Source organism: Chelonia mydas, chromosome 8 (genome assembly GCF_015237465.2).
Source record: "Chelonia mydas isolate rCheMyd1 chromosome 8, rCheMyd1.pri.v2, whole genome shotgun sequence".
In the NCBI taxonomy this organism is placed as follows: domain Eukaryota; kingdom Metazoa; phylum Chordata; order Testudines; family Cheloniidae; genus Chelonia; species Chelonia mydas.
The window spans coordinates 21,996,867-22,014,562 of record NC_057854.1 but is presented as its reverse complement, the minus strand read 5'-3'; the positions used below and the strand labels follow the sequence as shown (position 1 = coordinate 22,014,562).

The following is a 17,696-nucleotide window of genomic DNA, read 5'->3' as shown; positions in this document are numbered from 1 at the left end:
GTTGAGTTGCACCTGACTCAGGGTACCGAAACATTGCCCAACCACGGGCCGCATTGGCAACTTACAGGAGCCCAAAAACCAAACCACATCTGCTTAAAATGAGCAGATTTCAACAGACTTCAACTTGAATGTAGAGATGTGGCCTGCAGACTTCAGCTCCCAGCATGCACTGCTCCATCTCTAGTCAAGGGGCTGATATAAAGACAGAGCATTGCACACTGGGAGCTGTAGTATTGATGCGCTACCCCCAATATTAAAGTTGAGAGCAGCAGAGGGAAGCATTACTGAGTATTATGGGTCATATTTACCCCAGGAGCAGCTTATTGGCATGTGGCCAAGTTTGGAACAATTACATGGCAGTGAGGTAGCACAGGGGATTCTCTTCATTGTGAACTTTGCCACTCAACTGGGAGTGCCCACATCATTTCAAGTTCACATCAGAAACTTTGGAAAGCTGCCCTACAAGGCTGCAATTCAAAAACTGCCACAAAACTGTGTTCAGTGTGTCAGAACACGGTATCCATATCCGTGTGTCAGAAACTCCAGCGCAGGTTCTGCCAGTGTCACAACGGGGTGCTTTTGCAAGGGAATACCTTGGTCTCCTCTAGCGAGCACAAGCTCAAAACCATACAGGCCAGATGCTGGCAAAGCAGCAGTCCATGCTCTTCAGGAAAACTTAAGCCACTCCAGCCTTTGGTGACATCCTGCAGACAGCCAGGGCTAATCCCACTGCCCTGATAAGTCAGCAACTAGAGAGGAGAGCAAGAGGCTTACAGGGCACATAAGACAGCCCTGCTCTGGGCAAGACTTTTGAGTGGGTGGTTTCACAGCTAGACAAGCCAGCCCTTCCGTCTCCCAAACCCATCTTCTGGCCCCTCTGCTCTTCCACATCCTCCCACCTGTCACGTGACTCAAACTCTGTAACCCCAGCCATCACTGTATCACCTCCAAATTATCCAACCTCCAGTGACAATCCTGTCGAGTCAGTTTCACATTCCCCCTGCGGCTGAATCACTGAGGAAGGCAACACAGATTCTTAATTCCCCATCTCTCTTTCCATTGTGTCCAACGCAGCACACGCGCGCACACACACACATACTCTCAAAAAACCTGGTGTAGAGAGGAATCAATTCCTGGCGCACCCAGGCCAATTTAAGCTCTAGGAACAGAGCTAAAAATATCCATGTAATCATGAAAAGCAGCTGAGACCTGCCCCGTTTCCACCTCCTTCCCGATGGCTGCCTTGCTGCAAAGCCACACGGCTCTCTGAGGGGCAGAACATACGATTGCGTTACACACCGGCACCACGGACGCAAAAATGGCCAAGGGCAAGGCCCCCATTGACATTATGCCAATGCCCTGCCAACCAGAGAGCATGGGTATGTGAAAGGTACTGGCTGTGGGGGCCAGGAATGAATGTGAAGGGGGGGGATTTGTTTAAAGCAAAAAGTGATCCCCAGGCAAATGCTAATTTGTAAGTGTGTCGAACAGTTTGGGTGTCTCAGTCAATGTGCTCTAATTATTGAGTACAGAGAGGAGTCTCTTCATTCCTGACCCTCTTCTGTTCCAGCTGCAACACACTCACATACACACACACAGAGCCCCAGACAGAGTCCTATTCCCGCTGTGGTTGCAAAAAAGCCTGGCTGGCTAATACAGGGTTGGTTTGAAATTAGCACTTCGTTTGACAGCCCTGAAGGCTGAAGGCCTCATCTCTGCGCACAGAGCACGCATAGACCCCTAGTGGAAAGCTGAGAGTCCCACACACACTGCCCATGCAAACAGGTCTCCCCCCTACACTGGGGTGAGTGTCTGTCAGACTCCATGGCCCATTCATACTCTGATCCTGCCTCTTCTAAAGTCGAGGGCCCAACTCCCACTGATTTCAACGGAGCAGGCTCTCAGTTCTTCCCTTCTGAGCCGAGGTCACCAACTCCTTTCATGTCACTCACCACAAGTCATTAATTGGTTAATAGTTTGTCTGCCTCTATTAATGGCCGGGGCAGGATTTGAATCTGGAGGCGAAAGGTGTGACACAATTCTTACTGTTACTGGCCAATTCGTGGGTGTTTTCTGATGAATGGGGAAGCAAGTTTATTTATATAGTGACTGCATTTCAGATCAGACAAACATTTGAGCATCCGAGAGGCTGTGAAGAGAGAAAAAACATCCCAGGAGCTGCATTAAAGTGCCCTAAATAATCTTTTCAGGATTCAACAAGTGGAAGTAAAATCGACTTCACAAGAAGTTACAGGAATGGAATAGACAGTTTCACTCGGTTTTTTTTGTTTTGTTTTTTTTAATTGGGATTATCTGGGATAACTGGTCTAGTTTCCTGAGACTCAGGGAATGGGACTGTGTGTCCTGTCCCTATTTTCCAGGCTGGTTTAGGACACTGTTCCACAAGCAGTGAACATTAAGCCCCCCAGCTTCCTTCTCTCTTTATCAACACCACCCTCGGGGAGGGCGAAAGGAAGGGCAACTTGTCTGGAGGGTGCTTGCAAGGCGAGTCAACCACGAGGAGCATTCTGAGTGGGTTTCATGTGTCTGGGAGCTGAGGCACCAGAGCCTTACAGAGAGACAGACCCTCACCGAGCACTATAACAAGGCTCTAAGTACTTTCATACAGCTGCACTCATCCTGCTCAACACAGGGCAAAATTCCAACAAGCAGCAGAGAACCTGGTTTCAAACAAGCAATGGCTCTGAAAGCATGTTCTCCATCGTCTTTCCCACTGGCAAGGCTGCATTACAAAGTGTGTTTCTGTATGTAGGAAGCACGCTCATGTCAAAGGATCCCAGAAGTTTTTTACAGTTACAGGGCCAACATCTACTTGCCTTGCCACCCCAGTGGTGCCAATAAGTCTGATTCAAGCAAGTAAGGCAAACAGGATTGGGCCCATTGCTAGATCTCTGGAATGCACCATCGCATCAAGAGGGACAGCCAAGTGCCAGAAGCAAACTGCATAAGAGAATGGGAAGGAGAAATGCTGACAAGGACACCAGGGCAAACCCATGAAGGGCTGCAGGATCTTTCAAGTTTACCCAGGCCTGCCGGGGCTTTGGCTTTTAACTCCTCACCCGGCTGACCTCCCATGCTGTAAATGGCCCGAATTCATTTAGAAGGACGAAGAGTCAAGTCAAACCTGTGGGTCCAGGGAATCGGAGGATTTCAAACCAGAAGCTTCGGATTTCCCCTAAGCCAACCCCTTGTAGACATACAGGGATACAGTTTCCTGCCTTTATCCTCCCCTTTCTGCATCTGCTCTCGAATGGATATGGGTTAGCTCTGGGGCACTGGTGCCCTTTGGGCCTTCAGATTCCCCCATCGCCTGTTACAGTGTGGTCCTGATTTCCTTCCGTGTTTCTTGTGTCTATCCCCAAAAATGTTTGTTTCCAGCAATTGCTCTGGCTCCCTCTGTCCCCCAATTCTTCCCATGGGAACAGAGGCAACGGTTTTTATTTTTAGAAACCCCCGTTTTAGATATATTTTCAATTAAAAAAGCAACAGTCTGATTCTCCTGTTCCCTTTGATATGCCACAAGGAAAAAGATCCTGGTGTTGAGATCACAAGGAGCAGCTGACACCTGCACTTGGGACATCTTTTGATCATCTCTACAGATGCGACACGTACCCATTCCTAACAGAGCGGTGTAAAAATAAACTCCTGCAACCTAATGCCTCCTTGGAATGCTGAGCTGCCCAGCTGGCACTCGGAGGGGGCAGGGGGAGAGAATGAAATCAGTGTCTTGGTACTGCCATGCTGCTGCTTGAGGGACTGGCCAGCTCAGGCTAATAGGAACCACAATAACTTCGTATCCAGCTCAGGTTGGTAGTGGCCAAAAGTCATCCCCGTCTGACTGCTGGATGGAGGGACCCCATATGTGAAAAGTGGGGAGAGCCTTAGTTCAGTTCCTAGCAGACGGACGGACAAACCACCACCACAGCTCGCGCTTTGGCTAGCAATCGCCACATGGAAGCCAAGGTCTGAATGAGCTCCCTGCTGTGACACCCTATTATCCAGGCCACACTTGAGGTGGGGTAGAAAGAAGATAGCGCTGCCAGTGTGGTATCAGCTCTGTCAAGGAAGAACTTGTCTCCAGTGGATTTATCAATCCCAGCACTTTTGCCCAGCACAAAGTTCACTTCAGCAATGAGGAAAGAATTCCATGTTGGCTGCCTGCCATGGAGAAATAGAATAAAGGCACTTGGCAGGAGGGCAGGTGATAGTATTTTCAGTTCTTCCCCTCCCCCTATCCTAGTCAGGGGTAGGGGAATGGTAGGTAGGACTTGGCTATGCTGGGTCTGCTGACCATGGAGACTGGATCTGGGCTGGTCCAGCTTTCCCTTTTCCCAGTCTGTGCCCTTCCTGCTGGCTTGGGGAGGAACAAACTTTGTTCTAATTTCACTCAGGAGTTTATAGGGAAAACAGCCCGTTGGTTCTTGGTGTGTGGCCAGCAAACACCCATGGAGAGAGATGTGAAAATTCTGAGCCATCTGTTACTCGAGACAACTGATTCGTGTGCACTGGAGCTCAGCAAAGTTCAGAGACTTACCCAGGGGATTTGAGAATCAACCGATCACCACTCCAGATCCATGGGGAAAACCCACCTGACTTTGGGACTGGGAACCAATGCACAGTGGGATTCACTTCATTTTGGAAATTACTCCAGATTCTTACAACCCTCTGGGAATGGGGGTAACAGCCAGCAGGAGTGCTCACAAGGCTGCCATTTTCAGCACTGTGAAGGTATCACGAGGGCAGTAACCACATGACCACAAAGGTGGAGAGGTGAAGGCAGAAGCAAAACTTCGAAGGTAACTCAGAAATATATACGTTGGTGTTTCCATTTCTCACCTAATAGAGGGGTTTTGAGGGGGGAGGGCAGGCTTTGTGCTTGTCAAATTCAAGATCATATAGGATGACCCTAGCCATGATTGACTGGCACGTGAGGATCAAGGCACCCAGCAGCCTGTCAAGAATACCAGACATGCAATTTCGGTGGCTTACATGACAGTGACTTTAAGATGGCTTCCATGGCTTTCCTGAAATCATGAGTTTCCTGCACGCTCCTTTCAGGGAGAAAAGATCTGTTATTGACTAAAGTAGGACAGAGAAGCTGCCGACAGTCGGATACGCATTGCAAAGAGCTTTACTTCAACAGAGACTCTGGTTACCGGATGGATAGAGCACTGAAACTATTATTAATTTACTGTTAAGCACCAGGAGCAGGCTCCCTGCTGTGAGGAGCTTATAACTTAAATAGACGACGACACAGAATGCCCTGGCAGACACAGAGGCAGCCTCTGTCCTAGGGCATTTTGTGTTTGTTTTTTTAATTCTTACCAGTGGGTAACAGCCCACGAGGGCCCCCTCTATCTGCAGCAGAGAGCCAAGCTCTTCTTTTACCCCACCAGCCTGCTCCAGGGAACAGCTAATGCCACACACAGACAAACAATTCAAATAGTGGATTCACAAGGCAGGAAGTGTTTTCCCTTCTTTCAGAATTAAATGTGGACTTATACGTGGACTTGGGCTCCACAGACTGAGGTGGGCTCCGGGGAAGGATTTCAAAACCAGAGTTCTGCTGCACGAGTGCCCCTTATGTGCATGACCCAGAGAGCGTGCCCACGCCTCCTTTGAGGCTGTGACATATGAACTGCCCGGGGTTTAGCCGGTATTATCTTTAAAGAGAGATGAATGAAGAGAGGCTCATGCGTCCAAGGCCAGGACAGAGCCGGTTCTAGAACTAGAGAGGTAGACGTTTCTTTCCATTTCTCACGAGAGCCAAATAAAGAGTGTGGGCTGGATGCCCAGCTGATGTAAACTGACACAGCTCCGCTGACGCCAAAGGAAGATCTGGCCCTCACTTTTAATTATTTGGGTAATATCTCTCTCTAGCCGGTGATTCCCTCTGACCCCTTCCCTCTCCACCCCCCCACCCCCATGTGCACTCTGGTGCTGAACTGTCTAAGAAACTAGCTAGTGCCAACTATCCTATTGGCTTCCTAGAAGCAGGGCAGGAGGAGAAGCCAGTGGCGAGGTTAGTTCCCCGCCTGGCAGCACTCATCAGCACAGCCCGCCAGCAGCAATTTTGAATGTTGTTAAAGAGAAAAACAATATTTGACATAATTGCTGTGGGCTGTTACAACAGAGAGAACAGGGCTGAGAAATGCAGCCTGCGTTGCTCTGACAGGCCAAGTTACTTGATTGCTGAATTCTTTGGCTTGTGGCAGACATGCCCCTTTGATCAGGGCTATGCCCCAAGAAGTCCCTGATTCAGCAGAGCTTTGACCCAAACTCTACCCTGGTTACAACGGGAAGAGTAGGTCTCAGTTCTCTTCGCCATCCTGGACACAGGGCTGGAACAGGACATTTATCTGGAAAGCCCGAAGTCGCTAAATGTTCTCCTTCTGGAGCTGTTTAACCCACGTGTTACCATGTGGGAGGCCTTTTCTCGAAAGCTAAGTGAAGTGTCTCCCTGAGACCAACTGCAATTCAAATATTGGATTAACAAGGATTGGATTAACAATGTTTTCCCTTCTTTCAAAACTAAATGTGAACTTGGGCTCTTTAGATTAGGCAGCTCCACAAAGGCCTCCCTCTTATTTGGAGTGTGCTAGGCTTTGGGCCTATATCCAGGGGCTTTGAATGTGCTGGCTCCTTCAAACCAGGCTGGGATCAGTAAGAAATACTGGGCCTGCAGCCTCCTTGCTACAGCTCAGGAGGGACCTCTATCAGAGGCAGGAAGCCTAGCTCATTTCTACCCCATCAGCCAGCTCCAGGGAACAGATGATGGCACATGCTCAGAGGATATAAATTGGCCTTTGCCTGCAAGGCTTAGAGTTGAATGGAGGTGGAGGGGAAGCAGGGAGTCCAGCCATCTGGAAGCAAACAACCCATTCTGCAGCCTTCAAGACAAGCACTTTTTCATTTTACCGAAGGCAGACTGCAGAAGGCAAGCTTTAACCCAGCGCCTCTCCAAGACGGCATCTGCATGCAGGCCCTGGTCTGTAATCTGTACACTTTCTTGGAAAGAAACACAATTCCCGTACTATTTCTACATGATCTCTGAAGAATTGTAACTCTGCTACCACGTGGGCAGCTAAAATAGTGCAGGCCAGCATTTCAGGAGCATCGAGCCAGCTGCTCTGCCTGCTGCTGGAACCCACTGGGCAATCACTGTTGAATTTCTCCCCATGTTAATGCTTACCTGAGCTTTTAGCCTCTGAAAATGCTTACTACCAGGAAAAAAGCCTTGCCTCTCAGAGCGAGGTGTACAAAACAACCATGAGGACAGCTGAATCTATACTGTATTATTATCTACACTGCATTGAGGGATCTAGCGGAACAAGGTGCATGTAAGTCTTGCCTACACTGGGATTTCCTGCTCCCATGTAGCTACCCCGTGTTGATATGCTGCACAAATCCCAGTGCACTAGTGTGCAGTGGGTCTGTTAATCTCAATATCATTATAGTTACACTGGTGCAAATTTCCCTAGTCCAGGAAACCCCTAATTCTAGCACCTTAAATCACGGCAAAGTACTTTGCAGTACAGCTCAAAGTGCCCTGGGTAATCACATGCAAATTGCGCTCAGGTTTAGCGAGGCTGCAAAAGTTTAAGCTTCTAAGTCTGCCGCTGCTAAAATGCTGCTGGACTGACTGCAACAGCTTCTCAATAACTTAATCCAGTTTAAGCCTCGAAGGCCAGATTTACATTGTCATTTGCATAAATGTCCCCAGGATGCTTTGCAATAGGCTTGTCATTCAAACGCCGCTTTGCGACTCTCTAGGCAAGAAAAAGGAAGAAAAGTGACCGTACCCCGGAGAGGCTGTAGGAAGCAATAACCCCAGCCAGAAACAAGCAGCCATCTACTCACAAAGAGCTGCGGCTTCTGCGGTGACTCATCCCACCCCGTACAGAGCCGTCCTTTCATGACTAAGTGCCTACTTGAAGCATTAACAGAGAAATATACATTAGCACTCAGGAGAGAGCCCCAAATTAGCCAGTAGCGTTTTAGTTGGGTCACAAACTGACACAAGGTGACCAAATACACGGACCGCGCAGGGCTCCTTCAGTGACGCACTCAGAGCCCAAGGGCTGGAAACAGCACCGGAAGGGTTGCACATGCGGGTGCAGGTTAATGTCTGTGTGTCTGAAAGGCAGGGGAGCTTTGGCCCCACTCTGGATTGTTTCTAAAAAGGACAGAAAATCCTTGTGCAGGGGTTTTGGCGAGAGCCGTCTGGGCTTACCAGGGAAATCCGTAATTACCGACAGTTTGAAATGCGGATTACGGACATCCAGGGAGACAGACACAGAGATTGTTTCACTCTGATGAACTTCTGACCCAGCTGTCGGGATGAGCTCTCGTGTGATGCTTCCAGCCCACATATCTGACCCGAAGATGTGCTGAGTGCCCCACTGGCTGAGATGGGAGCCACGGGGCCTCCATACCTTCCTAGGGCTGCTCTGCTGAATGGGTTTGCTTTCGAGAAGTAGATGTTTAGCCCTGGTGAAGGTGGGGAGGAACGGGGCGGGAAGTGACCAGCGTAAGTGTGTGGCTAGTACACTTGGGGATCTGACATGTGCATGCGGCTGCAGGGGTTTGTGCACACAAGGAGTGTGATGAGTCTGGAAACGGGGCCCTTCAATGGACACAGTGGGCCAATCTCAGCTCCGGAGTAAGTGTACCCAGTTCCCACTACAGTCAAAGTTAGCCCACGCTCAGACCAGCACTGAACTTGGCCTGATTAGTCTGTACCCCTCCTGAAGGGTTATATCTGAGGCCCATGTTCCCTGGGGCAGCAGGTACTGGGAGCTCCACAGAGCTAGCCAGCGTAGCCCGGCGCGGGGGAGCACCTTGTGTCACCCCTGAGTGGCCACCTCTTCCTGGAGCTCAGAGCAGCGTTCGCAGACTAATGTCAGAGCTGGGTCTGTCCCCTCCTCATCCACTGCAGTGAAGAGCCCAGGAGTGTTGGGGAAAAGCTAAGGGCAGCCAAAACAGCCATGCCATGTTAGAGCACAACCAAGAGGCACTGGAGGAGTCTGTGGCTTTTGCACATCTAGAATGTGCAAGGTGTCCCAAGCTGGGAATTGAATAGGCCCAGCCTCACTGAAGCTGCGTTATAAAAGAGAGGAGCTTGTACAGGGCCACAGCCATATAGACAGGACAGAAACCTTACTGTCCTCCTTTCCCTCTGTCCAAGGCTTTCCCACCCTGATGACTTGCACCTTTGCTAGGAGAGAAAGAGCTTGCAAAACCCTCCTAATCTGTTAGAGCAGGAGTTGGCAATGTATGGCACATGTGCCAAAGATGGCTCACAAACCCATTTTGAATGGCACGCTGCTGCCTGCCGGGTCCCAGCCGCCGGCCCCGCTCAGCCCGCTGCCAAACCCAGGCCGGCAGCGGGCTGAACAGGGCCGGTGGCCGGACCCCGGCAGGCAGCAGCGTGCCATTAAAAATCCTGCCTGCCACCCCCCAGCTACGGGGGCAGGGTGAAGAAGCTTGGTCCTGCCGGGCCACTGCTACAGGGCAGGCAAGCTCCCCCTCCCCTGCCTCTTCCTCCAGCCTGCTGGGTTCCTGCCCCTCCTCCTCCTCTCCCTCCCTCCCCCCCCCCCCATCAGCTGATGGCCCTTAAAACGGAGGGGGAGAAAAAAGGGAGGGGGAGAAGCGGAGCTGGCGGGGAGGAGGTGGAGAAGAGGTTGGGACGGGGTCTTGGGGAAGGGGGTGGAATCAGGGCATATCCCCTACAGCCCCCTGCCGTGAACTGCTCTGGACCGTGGGTTGGGAGCACCCCCACGACCCTAGCCCACCCCCCCAGCCCTCTGCCCTGTCTCCTGCACCTCCCTCACACACACCCAGCCCTCTGCCCTCACCCCTGCACCCCCCAGCCTCCTGCCCTGCCCCCCCATGACCCAGCCCTCTATCCTGATCCCTGCACCCCCCTGCCCCCAAGCCCCCCGCCTTGATCCTGCACCCCCCACACTCCATGCCCAGTCCCCCCACCCCATGTCCTGACTCTCGCACCCCCCACATTCCCACCCCCAACCTGAGCACCAAACAGGAGCTCCTGAACCCCACCCCCCACATTCCCACCTGCACCCCTCGCACCAAATGGAAGCTGCCCTAGTAAGCACTCCACACCCAAACCTCCTGCCCCAACCCTGAGTCCCCTCCCTCCTTCTAGCTCCTGGCCAGACCCTTCCCCCCAAGCCCCAGCCTGCTCCTTCACCCCCAGCCCTGTGCTCAGTGCACTCCCACCCACAGCTCAGTGCAGAGAGAGAGGAAGAGAATGGGCTAGAACCAGGGAGAAGGCAGGTACCCCCTCTATGTGGGCAGGGCCAGGATCCCAGACCAGCAGTGGGCTGAGCAGGGCCGGCAGCCAGGACCCTGGCTGGCAGGAGCCAGCGGACTGAACCCAAGACCGGCAGCGGGCTGAGTGGCAGCGGGCTGAGCTGTTCAGCCCACTGCCAGTCTGGGGTCCTGGCTGCCGGCCCCGCTCAGCCCGCTGCCGGTCTGGGGTTCTGGCTGCCGGCTCCTTGCCAGCCGGGGTCCCGGCCGCAGGCCCCGCTCAGCCCGCTGCTGGCCTAGGTGAAAGGAACCCCAGGCTGGCAGCGGGCTGAGCGGACCGGCGGCGTATGATCAGCATTTTAATTTTAAATGAAGCTTCTTAAACATTTTGAAAACCTTGTTTACTTTACATACAACAATAGTTTAGTTATATAATATATAAACTTACAGAGAGAGACCTTCTAAAAAACGTTAAAATGTATTACTGGCACGCAAAACCTTAAATTAAAAGTGAATAAATGAAGACTCGGCACACCACTTCTGAAAGGTTGCCGACCTCTGCGTTAGAGAGAAGTGATTTCAGCCCTACCTAACTGAAGGCCTCTCTCACATGTCCAGAGCCCCACGCTTGCCAGCCCCCATCAGCCAGTCCAGGGAAAAGCTGCTTTCAGCAGAATTCTGCCGGGCTTCCATGGACTGCTGGCATCTTCAGGGTTCCTGGGCTGTGAGCCTTGTTATCAGCCACCCCAAGTGGGATTCAGGCCCAGGCCTCCTCCTCCTCCCTGGCTCCAGAAAAGGGGCCATCGTTTGGCAAGGATATAGCTGTTCCACCCCTGCACCCTTCTCTGGTTGAGTCAGAATATGGTGTTGGGAAGTGGGGGGTGGAGGAGAGGAGTGACTGGTGCAGGGTAGCCCTGGAGATGGAAAAGTAAGTTATAAATACATGTAAATAGGGAGAGAAGGTCACCGCGGCATGTGCCCGCAGATAAGTAAAGCCCCACGATGGCATTTGACAAAATGTCACTCCGAATGGGTAGCCGTGGTGTCGGATTGTGTCTTTTGTCAGACTGCCCCTCTTGACGGCGGGATATTTATAGTTGAAGTCTCAAACACCAAGGGCAGTCATTCCTCCTGGAGAGGCAGCGATAGGAGCCGGAGACCCAGCCTGCACCACTCGCAAACATAAATATTTGACGCGGGGGGTGGGGGGGAAGAGGCAGCAGGAATGCTGCCCTGCTGGGCTCCGGAAAGAAGAGACAGGTTCCCTTGGTGTGGAGCGAGCCCACCGCTGAGGGCTTCCGCTGTGCCCCTCTCCTGGCAGAATGCAAACCTGCCAACTGGAGACTGGGCCAGGAGCCCCCATGGGGTTTTGATCTGTAAATGCGAGAGGCCAGTGAGCAGGGAGCTCTCTCATTAGGCCTGCACTAAGTTCCCACCCTCCAGCCAAGAGGGGACATGAAAGGAGAGGCTCAAAGCAACGAAAGTGGTGGTGCAGGAAGCACAGTGTGAGAGGAGAGGATGCTAACTCCCACGCACACATGGATCTTCTCACCCTTAGGCTAATGTGGAAGGAGCAGCCAGAATTCCCAGCTTCCTATATTTACATACAGGGATTTCCAGGATCAGACTTCCCTGTTAGAATCTGGGGAGGTTGGACCCGTGCATTTGCACTGTTTTTAATTAAATAATAATTTATTTTAAAGATTCAAATTGCTTACCAGGAAAAATACTACCACATTATGTAGGGCCTACGCAAATACATGATAATGCTTTACCCCTCTTAGTGCTTTCCTTCTGAGGATCTCAAATATCATTTCTTATTATTGCTATCATTTATATGATCATAGCAGCCAGGAGCCCTAGACATGGACCAGGCCCCTTTGTACAAACACAGAACACAAAAACAGTCCCTGCCCCAACAAATTCTCCATCTCTTTCTTGTTTTATATTTAGGTTTTGAAAGACAGACAGATGGGGAGCACAAGGAACCGACGGTCGTCAGTATGATGGCCCATGGTCTTAACACACAAACTGCCTAACTGAACACTAAGCCTCACAACACATTGTCAGGTTAGCTGTGTTTTACAGACAGAGAAACTGAGGCATAGAGTGAGATTATGTGACTTGCCTAAGGTCCCATAATGGATCAGTGGCAAAGCTGGAAACAGATCCCAAATCTGACTCTCAGCCCTGTGCTTTCGCCCATAGTACAACTCACACAAACACATACAATGTCCTTGTGTACTGGCTTTTGCCTTATATAGAAAAAGACAGCACTGAAAAGTACCACAAGATATGAGCAACAGAAAATATTAAACATTAACTTTACCTGGCAAAGTATTTTTTTTTTATAGTTCTATCTTTGACATGGAGGAAAGATGGAAGTAATTGCACTAGAGCATCCCTGAGTCATACCATGTATCTCATAAAGTAAAAAAAACAGGGCTTAAAATACTGGTAAAACATGCTGAATAAGCAAAGGTGAAGAAGACCATTTCTAAACAAAAGTGTGTTGAATTTGGGAAGGGTTGAAGGAAAGTATATTTTGTCACAGATTAAACAGCCCCATTTTATTACTACAGGGATTTAAACTTCCATTTATTCATATTTTTCCACATCACACTGTCCTCTCTGTTTCGCTGTGTGAACAATGACACCCACAGTTAAAGAGATGAGGTATACCCAAGGTTACTGGTGACAAAACCCACAGCCCCTCCTGACTTCACCCCAGCAAAGACCTGACTAACACAGAGAAGTAATAATACAGTTATGTTTGTTTAGCACCTTTCATCCCAGAGGATCCCAACCTGCTTTACAAACCCAAACCGATATACAGATCAGACTACGCTCGGGGCTCAATTCACCCAGCACTGAGACGCAGCCACTTCTGCAGTGGAATGTGGCAGTTGCTTAACGGCATGCGGCAATGCTGCACAGCACATTCGGACAGAGAGCGAGGAGACCGCAGGAGTGAGTCAGGTAGAATGTAACTGTGAAAAGGACATTCCCAAAGCAGGAGTCTGAACAGCAGCATATGGAAATTAGACCTATTGCTTTTGCGGGGGGAAGCTTGCTGCTGGCTCTGCCCTGATTTCCACAGGATATGCAGCACTGAGGAACAGGCCATCCAGGCAGAATGAGCGCATTCAAAGAAATACAATACACTGACAAAGATGGGGCAAGCGCACCAGGAAGACAAAAGGCCAAATGCTTCCCCCTGAGGTCTGGGGGCTTCCACTAGGAGTGAGTTTGGCTTACGTTGGCTACACAGGATGACTTTTTATCCAGCCTGCATGGGGGAAAAATACAACAGTAGCCTAGCACCGCAGAAAACCAGCAACACACTCAGCCCTAGGTGTAACTGCAGGCTAATAACGACAGCTGCTCCTCAGCGTGCTGGAGAGCAGCATCCCCTCTCTCTGAATGCATTCAGACACTCGTGCAGGCCTGATCTCCCCCAGCGAGGGGAGCACTGCATGCACTCAGACACAAACCTTGCTGTGCTAATGTGACATGCCAGTTCTATCCCTCAGGCAGGAGGCAACTTGTGATCGCAATCCAAGTGTGACTGGCACAGCTCCATTGGTCAGAGTCCATTCCACCCATACTGACAAAAACGCACTGCAAAGGGGGCCAGTCCTGAGATCGAATTGCTGAGATTCCCAGACGTGCCTCTGAGCCCTAATGGTATTTTCTAATAAATCCCTTGCTATCAGCCACACAAAAGAAAGCAGGATAAATAAAGAGCAATAACAGTAAGTATGTGCTGGGTAAGGCACAAAAATGCAAGTGCAAACTGGAACCTCAAACAGGAGCAAATTGGCTCAGGCAGCCAAGCCCTGCAGCAGCAACATGTTTTGGGTATGAGCGGGTAAGGAGAGAAGACACTGGTAGATCTGGGAAATAACCAGATGTGGTCAGGGGAATCTGTCCAACAAGGGATCTCTTTCCTACCCATTAGGCTTGATTGTCTCCAGGGTAAACTTTCAAGAGCCAGGGACAAAGATCTCTCAGCCGAGAGCCCACAGCTGCAGAATACACTAGCCCTGGAAACAGAGCAGAGACGGAGATCCAACTCTTCTGTTCCAGTGCAAGACTCAGCCCTTTGCGTGGCCTTTCTCCAGTAAGGATGCATAGACTGTCCACGGCTGAGACACCCCGGGGAGAAGGGAGGGATGGAGGAAGTGACGCAAGCAGATCAGGCTTTGTTTTTTGAAAGACAGAAGCTCTGAATGCATGATTTCTGTAGAGATGAGTCCTGAATGAGGACCTGGACTCAGGCAAAACCCCATTAATGCCAGCCAGTATCTAGCTAAGTGAAGTCTGTATAAACACAGAAGAAGGCCCCCGGGATCCAGCCTATTTTGGACTGAATCTTTAAACTGAAGACACGTCTGACGTGATTAGTGACTCCTAAGACCAGCTGGTGCCCTGTGCTCAGCCTAGCAGGGCTCTCCACCCTTAGGCTTTCCCACGGTGACTCAAGAGCAGAGCTTCCTGGCTCCAAGGCTGAGGCTGCTGGGTAGGCAGATCCCCCTTGAGACCACCCCAGAGGCTGGAAGCCAGGAATCCCACGATAGGGAGCCAGGTTAAAACCAATCAGCCAAAGCTTCTGCCCATCCCTTGCCTGAACCTTTCACAATTGGCCTGCCCTTGCTAGGCCAGGGGACAGTGCTCTGTGTTCTTGAGGTAGCCAGGAGGATGCCATGCCTCATGCTACCCCTGTTTTAAAGCCAGCTCTTCCTCCAAGGCCCTTCCTGCAGCTCCCTGAGCAGGAACTGTCCACCTGATTCTTTTGGCTAACACAATCGGTGCTGAGTGAGGAATAAGTCAGAGAGATGTCACCATCCCCATGCTGAGGCTGATAGCCTTGGCTGCCCAGCACCCTTCCGTCGGCCGCTCCAAAGATGAGAGGAAGCTGGGCCTGTTTTATCAGGACAACTCCTTCCCAGGCAGCAGACCGGGTTCTCTCTTGCACCTGCGTGAGTGATGGACGACGCCAGCCCTATTCACAGATCCAGCCCGCACATCTGTAAAGCTCCAGAGAAAGCTCCAGCTGGAGCAGCAGCAGATTGGAGAGGAATAAAACCAAACAAGATAACGGAGCATCTGAGTCCCCAGCCAGCCCCAGGGCCCAGCCAGAGCTGGGAGAGCTTTCACTGCATCTCCGCAGCTCTGCCAGAGGCAGGGAGCTGAGCCTGACTAGCCCCGTGGATGAGGGGGCAAATGTCTGACTCATGCAGGAGCTATTAGCCAGGCTCATCTGTCACAGAAATTCCCCCACCCAAGCATCTCCCTTGTTTTGAAAGGAACAAATGACTGGAGAAATATTTTAAGACCTTCCTCATCTGACCGTCTTGGAGCAAATGGCCACATGATAACTGTGGGCGGAGAGGGGCTAGCCAACCGGCAGGGCAAGGGGAAATTGCTGGCCCTGCTCACGTTATTGCAGGCACCATACTAGCCCCCTCCTGCCTTCCATGGTGGGGTTTGGTCATTGGGTCACTGCTTCCAAACTACCCCTCATGAGTGGCACATGGCTCCGGCATTTGGGGATGCTGGAGCAGCGCGGGCAGGGCCACAGGGGAAGAGTGGGAGCGGGGCCTCGAGGCAGAGTGCAGGTGGGGCCACAGCCCAGGCATCTGCACTCTCAAAGGTGGCGGGTCTGCGGCTGTTTGGGGGGGCTTAACCTCCCCGGCCTATTATACCTGCTGTCCATGACCCTTCTGCCACATGGTACAGGGAGCCGCTGAGGAGCCGTGCTCTGTGAGGCTCACTACCCTGCCAGCACAGTGCAAATGCACTGGACTGCAGGCCCCTCCGTGACCGTGGAGGTCATGGGAGCTGTATTGTCATCCAGGGCCCTGTCTACAGTGTTTAGCAAAAATCTCTTTTCCCCTCTCCCCCGGCTCACACCACTTCAGCAGCAGTGTTGAGAGCCCTGGAATAGACAGGTCTCTGACACCATAACCCTGGGTTTCTAACCTTGCTCCCAGATGGCCAAATCAATGGTGTGTAAAACGGTGCCAGAAGGCAGCAGGCACGCAACGCTACGGTGCCTAACAACACTACCACTGGCGGAGCTGAACCAGAGCACGTGTTTGTGGGAAACGGGCGATGTTTCCCCAGGGAGTGTGGTTAGAAGACACCACTTATCACACTTACCAATTTTCAGTGTGGCCCTTCTCCGATGGATTATACCCACCCTCTCACCAGGGACGCTGCAATAACCACATGAAGGGTGGGGGGAGATTCCTATTCTTGGTGTGCTTGTGCAATTCCTCCGAGTTTGAAGAAATGCCTGAGGTCCTGGGTGAGTAGCCAGGAAATACCAAAATGTGAATGTCACTGGGAGTCAGATTCCCAAGCGTGTGTGTGTGTGTGTGTGTGTGTGTGTGTGTGTTTCCTCCAGAAGCACGGTCTTGTCTTGTCATGCTATGTGATTTCTTCCCTGTAAATCCCATTCCAAACTGAGGCTGGAAAAGTTGTGCCTGCAATGCCAACAGTTCCGTATCCTGCCCAGCTTCTCACTCCCGCAGGTGGCCTAGAAAAAGAGGGGGAACCAGAGAATCACAGTCTAAATGCAGATTGCGGGATGCCTGGCATCTCCATCTTCGACTGAGGAACGACAGGAGGTGCTAACGTTATTTATATATAGTTCTACTCCGGTTTGGGAAACCTAGCACAGGACTTTATGGGCAACATCCCAATAAAGGGGTATAACAGTTCAGCACACAACCCTAATTCTCTGTCCATTACAACCATAGGGAAAGGTTATAATTCCCCTTTAAATTCTCTGGGATTTTTCCATATGGAACAGTCTCTGAAGCAGCACACCAGCAGCACAGACAGGGAGACTAGGCTGAGACCAGGCTGCAAATCCAGGCCCTTTGCATACATCTGATAAGCCGCCTGCAGCTGTACAACAAAAGCTGCACTACCACTTTGTTAGGACTATGGTCCATAATCTCTTGGATTCCTTTAACTTCCCAAATCAGCCTGCACCTTCTCAAATCTTGCATTCCCTTAAACCCAGACCAGTCTCTATCTGTGCATTTAGACCATGCTCTCCCCTAGCCTGCCTCACTCCTGAAGCACTGGTAGCACATGGGCTGGAAAGTTTGATGACTGGTAAGGAAGAGCATCTCTCCCGGCTGCCTGTGTCATTTGTGGTCAGGTACCAGGTTTCTAAAGTCCCCTCACTGTGCAGAAGAAAATACAGAGCCCTGCATTCATTGAGTGTCATCGCCTGAGAGATAAGGAAATGGAGCACTGTCTCCTTAGTGCTAATCAGGACAAGCAACGAGACAAAGAAGGTTCACACTCGGGTTAAGAAAGCACAAGAAATATCTTAGCATCTTCTGTCCTTCCTAGCATTAGCGTGACCTCCAACGGGATGAAAA

At 51.1% G+C, this 17,696-nt stretch overlaps 1 protein-coding gene across 1 annotated transcript in view; it reads right to left on the bottom strand.

Annotated features, from left to right (window-relative positions):
• Positions 1–17,696, bottom strand: part of PPARGC1B (PPARG coactivator 1 beta) — a 93,088-nt gene that overhangs the window by 29,085 nt on the left and 46,307 nt on the right. The window lies entirely within an intron of this gene.